The 8,734-nt window shown below is 43.3% G+C and overlaps 1 pseudogene; it reads right to left on the reverse strand.

Annotated features, from left to right (window-relative positions):
• Positions 1-3,201: 3,201 nt before the first annotated feature.
• LOC144320531 (small ribosomal subunit protein eS17 pseudogene) lies at positions 3,202-8,554 on the reverse strand (annotated as a pseudogene).
• Between the last annotated feature and the right edge of the window lie 180 nt (positions 8,555-8,734).

Genomic DNA, 8,734 nt, shown 5'->3' on the forward strand with positions numbered 1-8,734 from the left:
GACCAGGGATCGAATCCCACATCAGGCTCTGGGTGCATGGAGCCTGCTTCTCCCTCTGCCTATGTCTCTGCCTCTCTCTCTCTCTCTCTCTCTGTGACTATCATAAATAAATAAAAATTAAAAAAAAAAAAGATACTGGAAACCACCTAAATGTTCATTACGGAGGGTCAGACGTAATCAGTTATGCTTAAGCCTTAAGATGGAACATTATGCAGCATGGGAAAAGAATAAAGCAGAGCCGTACATCCTTGTAATAAATGCTCCCTGAAATACAGAACTAAATAAAAATATTTTTTAAAAATAACAAAAAAAAAAAAAAAAAAAGGGATCCCTGGGTGGCGCAGCGGTTTGGCGCCTGCCTTTGGCTCAGGGCGCGATCCTGGAGACCCGGGATCAAATCCCACATCGGGCTCCCGGTGCATGGAGCCTGCTTCTCCCTCTGCCTGTGTCTCTGCCTCTCTCTCTCTCTCTGTGACTATCATAAATAAATAAAAAAATTAAAAAAAAATTAAAAAAAATAAGACTAAGGGGGGGGGCAAAACACACGGAATAAAAAAATGTGTGAAGCATGCTGCTATTTGGAAGAGACAGAGGATATGATATGTGTGTACATGCTTAGAATATTCCTGAAAGGATACACCAGAAAGTGCTAATAGTGGATGCCTCAGGGGAGGGGCCATAGAGTAGAGAGAGAGAAGAAACTTCTTTCTTTCTTTTTTTTTTAATTATTTATTTATTTATTCATAGAGACACACACAGAGAGAGAGAGAGAGGCAGAGACACAGGCAGAGGAAGAGAAGCAGGCTCCACGCAGGGAGCCCGACGTGGGACTCGATCCCGGGTCTCCAGGATCACGCCCTAGGCTGCAGGCGGCGCTAAACCGCTGCGCCACTGGGGCTGCCCAGAAACTTCTTTCCATTGAACGTCGTTAGGTACTTTTCAAATATTTTTGCCAAGTATTTGCATTATCTAGTCCAAAAAGGAAAACAAAATAAGTAGAAACATACAACACTAAAGAGGCTAAATCTGGCTAAATAAGGAAGACCAGGAACTGGATTCTTCAGCTTTTGGGGGCGTCATTCTACATACTGCCTGCCATGCAAACACCTCTGCAAGTGTGGTCGCTCTTCTTCTTCCAGGACAGTGTGTCCTATCCTGTGACCCCTGGCTGTCTCAGGGGTCCTAAAGCCCCTAAAATAATAAGCAATGCTTCTGCATGTACATATGTGCATTTTTCTGGGAAGAGAAGCTGTGGTTTCCATCAGAGTCTGGAAGGGATAGAGTTAGTCAAACCAGGTTTTAGAACCACTGTCCTGCCCTCTATACTCTACCCTGACATCAGTTCCTTTTACAGTACAAAGAAGGGCCTCCTGTGTTATCTGACAATGCAGCAGGTAAAGAAAGAGGGGCTATTCTCTGCAGCACTTTCATGCCCACTTATTAGAGCAAACGGTCTCTCCAGGGGAAGCCATATTCAATAATAAGTGAAAAAGACCTCCGAAGTCCTGTTCTGGGCCATTAATTTATGCCTGGACTCAGACTCATTTGTTAGGCCTACAATCTTTCAAAACAGTGAATTATTCATTAGCAAATGTGAATAACACCAGCAGATTGAGTTTCCAAAATGAGTTGTTCATTAGCATTTGTGAGAAATTCCTGAAAAAAAAAAAAAAAAGATCCAAGTACAGGAAACAATCTGGATTATTTCAGCAATGATGCATTTTCAGATCACTGGTTTTTTTCTTTTAAAGCACAGACCCAGGGGCTCCCGGGTGGCTCAGTGGGTTAGGCATCTCTCGGTTTCCACTCGGGTTGTGACCTGGGGGTCATGTGGAGCCCTCCATTGGGTTCTGCACTTGGCACAGGGTCTGCTTGTCCTCCCCTCAATCAGTCTCCCATTCTGTCAAATAAAATTTTTTAAAAAGCACAGGCCCAGCCTTGACACCCAAGAAATAATTGTTGAATATCTGCCTTCTCCAAAATCTTTCTCTGAAATATTCTTTGACAGTTTAGTTTTCTCACAGTTTGATATATAGAAAAGTTTACTTTTTCTAACTTTTACAATGAATGTATAAAAGAGCTCAATGAACAATGCTGGGCTCTTTCCTTGATTCTCATAAACTGCCCAAAGATGAAGTTTATATTTTTTAAAAACTTAATGAGCCCACTGATTAATCTTAACATACTAAAATTGGCATCATGTCTCCCTACATGATTCATAGAAAGCACCTATGAAACACTTATGCCACGAAAGTTGAAGTTGAATTTATTTAAGCCATTAGAGCGGCACTGGTTAATAAGATAGCTGCATATAACTATTTAAATTAACTAAAACCAAATTAAATCTAAAATTCAGTTCCTCACTTGCACTAGTCACATTTAAAGTATTCAATAACCACATATGGCTAGTGGCTACCATACTGCATAGGGCAAGTGGAATATTTCCATCCCACAGAAACTTCTACTGAAGTATTGCTCTAGAGCTAACTTAAAGGAAATATGGAGGTTAGAGAAACATGTCCATGACACCATAAGGAAGCAAACAGACATATTAGGAATGTGGGACATTGTATAGAACAACTGATCCAGGGACACCTCGTGGCTCAGCAGTTGAGCATCTGCCTTTGGTTCAGGTTGTGATCCCAGGGTCCCGGGATGGAATCCCGCATTGGGCTCCCCGCAGGGAGCCTGCTTCTCCTGCTTGTGTCTCTGCCTCTCTCTGTTCTCTCATGAATAAATAAGTGAAATCTTTATTTAAAAAAAAAAAAAAGAAGATTCTTAGTGATATCACTATGAAATGCCCTTCAGTAGAATTCTTACATACACTTACAGAGAAAATGCGGTGGATCTATTTGCCTCAAATGCAGATTAAGCAAATTACTGAGGCACATAATACTTTCCAATTCAGAGGAAATCCCCTTGAGGAAAAAAGCAGCACTGTATTATAAGAATAGTGGCCTCAGGCAGCCCCCATGGCCTAGCGGTTTAGTGCCACCTTCAACCCAGGGTGTGATCCTGGAGACCTGGGATCGAGTCCCATGTCGGGCTCCCTGCATGGAGCCTGCTTCTCCCTCTGCCTGTGTCTCTGTGCCTCTCTCTCTCTCTCTCTCTCTCTCTCTGTGTCTGTCATGAATAAATAAAATCTTAAAAAAAAAAAAAAAGAATAGTGGTCTCTGCATGAATATCCAAAACAGGAACTGGCAATTTGAGTATTTCTTTAATTGTGTATACTTCTCCAGAATTTTCCCCAAGTATCAGGAAAGCATCCAAGGAAGGAATTAAATTGCAATTGAATAGCTTTTAACAATCTTGAAGTCATTTGAGATCTGGACTCACACGTGGGATCTATTTCACAAACTTTATTAGAGTTTATGAGTCAGACTCCTATTTGGCTTCCACTTTGATTCACTGGCTTTTGTAGGCTCAGTACTTACTTAATACCACACAAACCCTTACACAAGATTACCCTTGGGCATTCTGGGTCCATATCCTTTCATTTTAAAGTAATTTCTACTCAGGAAAAACTAATTTGCTCCTTTGAGTGTCAACTGACTATGTCCATGGGAGCAGTAGGCTAATTATGACCGAAAGCAGTTTCCAAGGAATTATATTTATTATCCAATATAAGAAAGTAGAAAAGAGCCTGACTTCATTCCAGAACTTGTAAAAAAGTATCCGTTGAATCTGAGCAAAGGATTTAGGCCCCAACGTCAGCAATAGCTAAGATGATGTCATTATAGCCATTCTTTATTCTCCTACCAAAATATATCTCTTTCCATTCCTTTTTCACCCTCTTTTTTTTTTTTAAGGTGGTTGTTCAAGGTTTTTTGAAGATACTACAGCACAGCAGAAAGATTCAAATGGCTCCCTGTGGTGTTTTGAAATTCATCCCAACTGTAGGCTGAGTGAACTGCAGGTTGGATGGATTGCCAAAGTCCAAGAGTTTCAACATTTCCTTAGTGCCAGGATCTACTTCAATGATCTCCTAATCTAGAGCAGAGATCTTGGACACATAATTATCTTTCCTTTCTCCTCCTTCTGCAGCTTGATGGCCGTCCCTCTCATCAGGCTTCTCTGAATCTGCTTGCTTCATCAGGTGTGTGACATAGACTGTGATCATAGTGCAGAGCTTCTTGCTGGGGATGATGGCAATCTCCTTGCACATGCGTTTGTTGGTGTAGAAGTCATTGCCCGGGGGCATGTAGTATTTCTCAGTGATGACCCAAGCAGCCGTCTTCAGGGTTTTGGTGCCCATGTTGGCAGGTATGGTCCACCCTCTTTATTTAATCCTACACCTTTCCTTTTATCTTTGTTTCCATTCATTAATTCTTTATTCATCCATTCAATACACTTTTTTTTTTAATTTTTATTTATTTATGATAGTCACACAGAGAGAGAGAGAGGCAGAGACATAGGCAGAGGGAGAAGCAGGCTCCATGCACTGGGAGCCCGACGTGGGATTCGATCCTGGGTCTCCAGGATCGCGCCCTGGGCCAAAGGCAGGCGCCAAACCGCTGCGCCACCCAGGGATCCCTCAATACACATTTTTTAAAAGACTTATTTATTCATGAAAGACACAGAGAGAGAAGCAGAGACATAGGCAGAAGGAGAAGCAGGCTCCCGGCAGGGAACCCGATGGAGGACTCAATCCCAGAATCCTGGGATCACACCCTGAGTCAAAGGCAGACCCTCAACCACTGAGCCACCCACATGTCCCTGTACATATTTATTAAATGCCTACCCTGTGCTAGGTACTGTTCCAGACAATGGAGGTACAAGTGTGAACAAGAAACAGTCTATGACTTTGTGGGCTTTACATCTTGCAGGGAGCAGATAATAAATAAGTGAGCATAAGATAATAACAGTATGATAAATACTAGGAAGGAATCCGAGTGTTAGGGGTGAGAGAGAAGGATATAGGTTGAAGAGGGAATGAGAACCTAATTTACACCCAGTGGACAGATCAGCTTCTCTAAGGGTATGACATTTGATCTAAGATCTAAAAGGAAAAGCATGACCACTAACAGGACTTCTAAAGTACTAGAGAAAAGATATCCCGATGAAGGGAGCAACAAAATGTAAAAAAGCCAGGAGTCAGGAAGGAAATCGGTATGTTTGAGAAACTGAAAGGAGGGCAATGAGTATAAAGAGAGACCCGGGCAGGGGGCAGAGGAGGTTAAGAGATGACACTGAATAGTCGGCTGGCATTAGGTAGTTAGGAACTCAAAGTTATAGCAACAATGTGATTGCCTACCTAATAGCCATAACCTCCTCTTCCTTGCTTATGGAGCCCGTTTTGCTTGGGTGGCAATCTATCTCTCTTCAGGGAGTGAATCATAATTTATTTAAGCCGATTCTGGACAATGAGACATAAGGGGAAGTCACTGGAAGCTTCTAAGAAACTTTTTTTTTTCTTTTTTTCTGATAGTAGAGCCACAAGTAAATAAAGCTCTTTGCCTCCTCTCTCTTCCTGCTTTGGCTGTTGTCATATTTTGATAGGATATCCAGAGCTGTGGCAGCCATCCTGCAACCATGACAAGCTTGAAGATGAAAGTCAACAGACAGGATGGTGGAAAGAACAGAAAGAACTTGAGTCCTTGGGACACCTGGGTGGCTCAGTGGTTGAGCATCTGCCTTCCACCCAGGGCGTGATCCTGGAGTCCCGGGATGGAGTCCCACATCGGCCTCCCTGCATAAGCCTGCTTCTCCCACTGTCCATGTCTCTGACTCTCTGTCTCTAAATAAATAAGATCTTAAAAAAAAAAAAAAAAAAAGAACTTGAGTCCTTGATGACATCGCCAAACTGCTAAACCAATCGTGAAAACACTGATCTTCACCCTTTTGTAAAATAGAAAAAATAATTTTCCTCATGGTTTAAGTTTCTAGTAGCTGGGGTTTCTGTTACTTGTGTTGAAGTCATTTAATTGATACAGCAGGGTGTGGCATGATCTGATTTACAAAAAAATATTTTTATGTCTCTTTGTAACTGTGTGAAGAGATTTGTAATGAGCAAAAAACGGAACAGAGAGAGGAAAAAAAAAAAAAGAAGAAAAAAAATGGAACGGAGACATTGAAGACTACTGTAGTAGTCCTGAGGAAGGATCATGGTGTCCTGGGCTAGGGAGGAAGCATTACAGTTAGAGAGACATACACAGATTCAAGAAGCATTTGAGGGTAAAAAAATAACAAAATTTGCTTTATTTCAGACATGGGAGGGGAAGGAAGGGGATAAGTTAAGCCTGACCTCTTTTGGGATTGAAGGTAGTACCATTTATTGATATGGAGAAGATAGGAAGAAGTTTGGGGAAGGAATAGAATCAAGAGGGTTTGGTTTTGGGTTTTTTTTTTTTTTTAATATTAAACTGTGCATCCAAAGAGAGATATGGGGCGCCTGGGGGCTCAGCCAGTTTAGTGTCTGACTCTTGATCTCAGCTGGGATTTTGATCTCAGGGTCATGAGTTCAAGCCCCACGATGAGCTCCACATTGTGGGTAGAGCCTACCTTTTTTTTTTTTTTTTTTTGAGATTTTATTTATTTATTCATGACAGAGAGAGAGAGAGAGGCAGAGGGAGAAGCAGGCTCCATGCAGGGAGCCTGACATGGGACTCAATCCCGGGTCTCCAGGATCACACCCTGGGCTGAAGGTGGCGCTAAACCGCTGGGCCACCTGGCCTGCCCAGAGTCTACATTTTTAAAAAAAGAGGGTAGGGCACCTGGGTGGTTCAGTCCATTAAGCATTTGCTTTGGGCTCAGGTCACAATCTCAGGGTCCTGGGATCAGATCTCATGGGAGGACTCAGCAGGGAATCTGCTTCTCCCTCTCCCGCTGCCCGTCCCTGGCACTCGTGCTCCCTCTCTTGCTTTCTCTCAAATAAATAAATAAAATCTTTTTTAAAAAGAGAGAGAGACAGAGGTCAAGTCAGCAGTAGACAAATGAGTCTGAAGTACTTTAGATCAGGGTTGGATTTCTTTTTTTTTTTTTTTTTTTTTTCAGGGTTGGATTTCAATTAGGGAGCTGTCAATGCACAGATGCTATTTAAAGCCATAAGAATAGACAAAGTCCTCCCCACTGGCCAAAATTAGAGGAATTCTAAAATTAGAGGCCCTTTAGAAAGGGAGGAGCCTGCCAAAGAGCCTGAGGGGAAGTAGTGACATAGGTAAGAAGAAAACCAATAATAACAACAATATTTAACATTTATATAGAGCTTACTTCATGCCAGGGACCCTCAAAGCACTTCATGGAAGCAAACAGAAAAAAAGTGTTTTCCTTTTCTTCCTCCCTTTCTATTTTAACTCCTGTGGCTTTCCCTAACCCAAAAAGTTTAGGCACAGTGTTTCTCAACCTTAATTTGTAATTAATTATTAAGGTAAAACATATAATCATTAAAATATTCAAACAGCATAATGCAGGAAAGCTAAAAATGGAAAGCAAACAAACTCAAAAACTTCCCTCCCAGGGACGCCCGGGTGTCTCAGTGGTGGAGCCTTTGTCTTCAGCCCAGGGCCTGATCCTGGAGTCCTGGGATCGAGTCCCATGTCGGGCTCCCTGCATGGAGCCTGCTTCTCCCTCTGCCTATGTCTCTGCCTCTCTCTCTGGCTCTCATTGATAAATAAAATCTTTAAAGAACAAAACTTTCCTCCCAGCCCGATCTACCATCAGTAACAATTCTTATTCAACCTCCAAGAATTTTCTATAGGCACGTATACGTTTTTGAGATTGGATCATTCTCTCTTGGTAGGTAGATAGCTATAGCTAGATACACGCACAAATACATCTAATTCTGCATTTTTTAGACTCATTGTGCAGATTTTCTATATCAGCACATACGTATCTCTTTTTTAAAGACTGAAATGATATTGTATTAATATACCATCATTTACGTAAGTTCCTGTACTGATGGGCAACTAAATTGCTTCCTGTTTTTTTGGTGCAACATGCTGCAATAAGCATCTTTGTGGATAAATCCTTGGACATCGGTACAAAAAGAACTGTTGGATAACGTCTTAGTGGTGAAGTTGCTGAATCAAAGCCCTTAAACCACTGATACGGTCAAATCACCCCTCTGAAAAGATTACACAAATCTCATTCTTTTTGAAGATTTTGTTATTTATTTTTTCATGAGAAATACAAAGAGGCAGAGACACAGACAGAGGGAGAAGCAGGCTCTGAAGGGGGAGCCCCACGCGGGACTCCATCCCAGGACCCCGGGATCACGCCCTAAGCCCTGAACCACGGAGCCATCCAAGTGCCCCCAAACCACGTTCTCTCCGGCAGCATTTCCTCACGTCTGGTCAACACTGACAAACCTCAAAGTTCGTCAATGCACGAGGCTGGGAAAAATGGCGTCTGATTCTTTTTTTTATTGGGGTCCCTGTCCTCATGAGCAGGCGGCAGCGCGGTCCTGCCGGACACACACCTTTGGAGGGGGGGCCCCGAGCTGACCACAGGTCCCTTCCTTACACCCGTGACCGCTGCTCCTCGACAAAGGGCCTCGGGAGAGCGCAGGGCTCGGGGGCCGCGGGGTGCGCGGACAGGGCCCTCCCACGCCCCCCCCCTCCTCGCCGCCCCCCACACTCCCATCCCTCCCACTTCCCCCGACCCGCGCCGGGTCCGCTCGCAGCCGCGCGACCTCGACCCCCTCATCCTCGGCGCACCCCTCCCGGCCAACTTTCGCAAATCACCCCGCAGCTCGGCACTCGAAACGGGAGAGAACACCGCTCCGCTCTTCAAGACC

The sequence above is a fragment of the Canis aureus genome, chromosome 1 (genome assembly GCF_053574225.1).
Source record: "Canis aureus isolate CA01 chromosome 1, VMU_Caureus_v.1.0, whole genome shotgun sequence".
NCBI classification, from domain to species: Eukaryota; Metazoa; Chordata; class Mammalia; order Carnivora; family Canidae; genus Canis; species Canis aureus.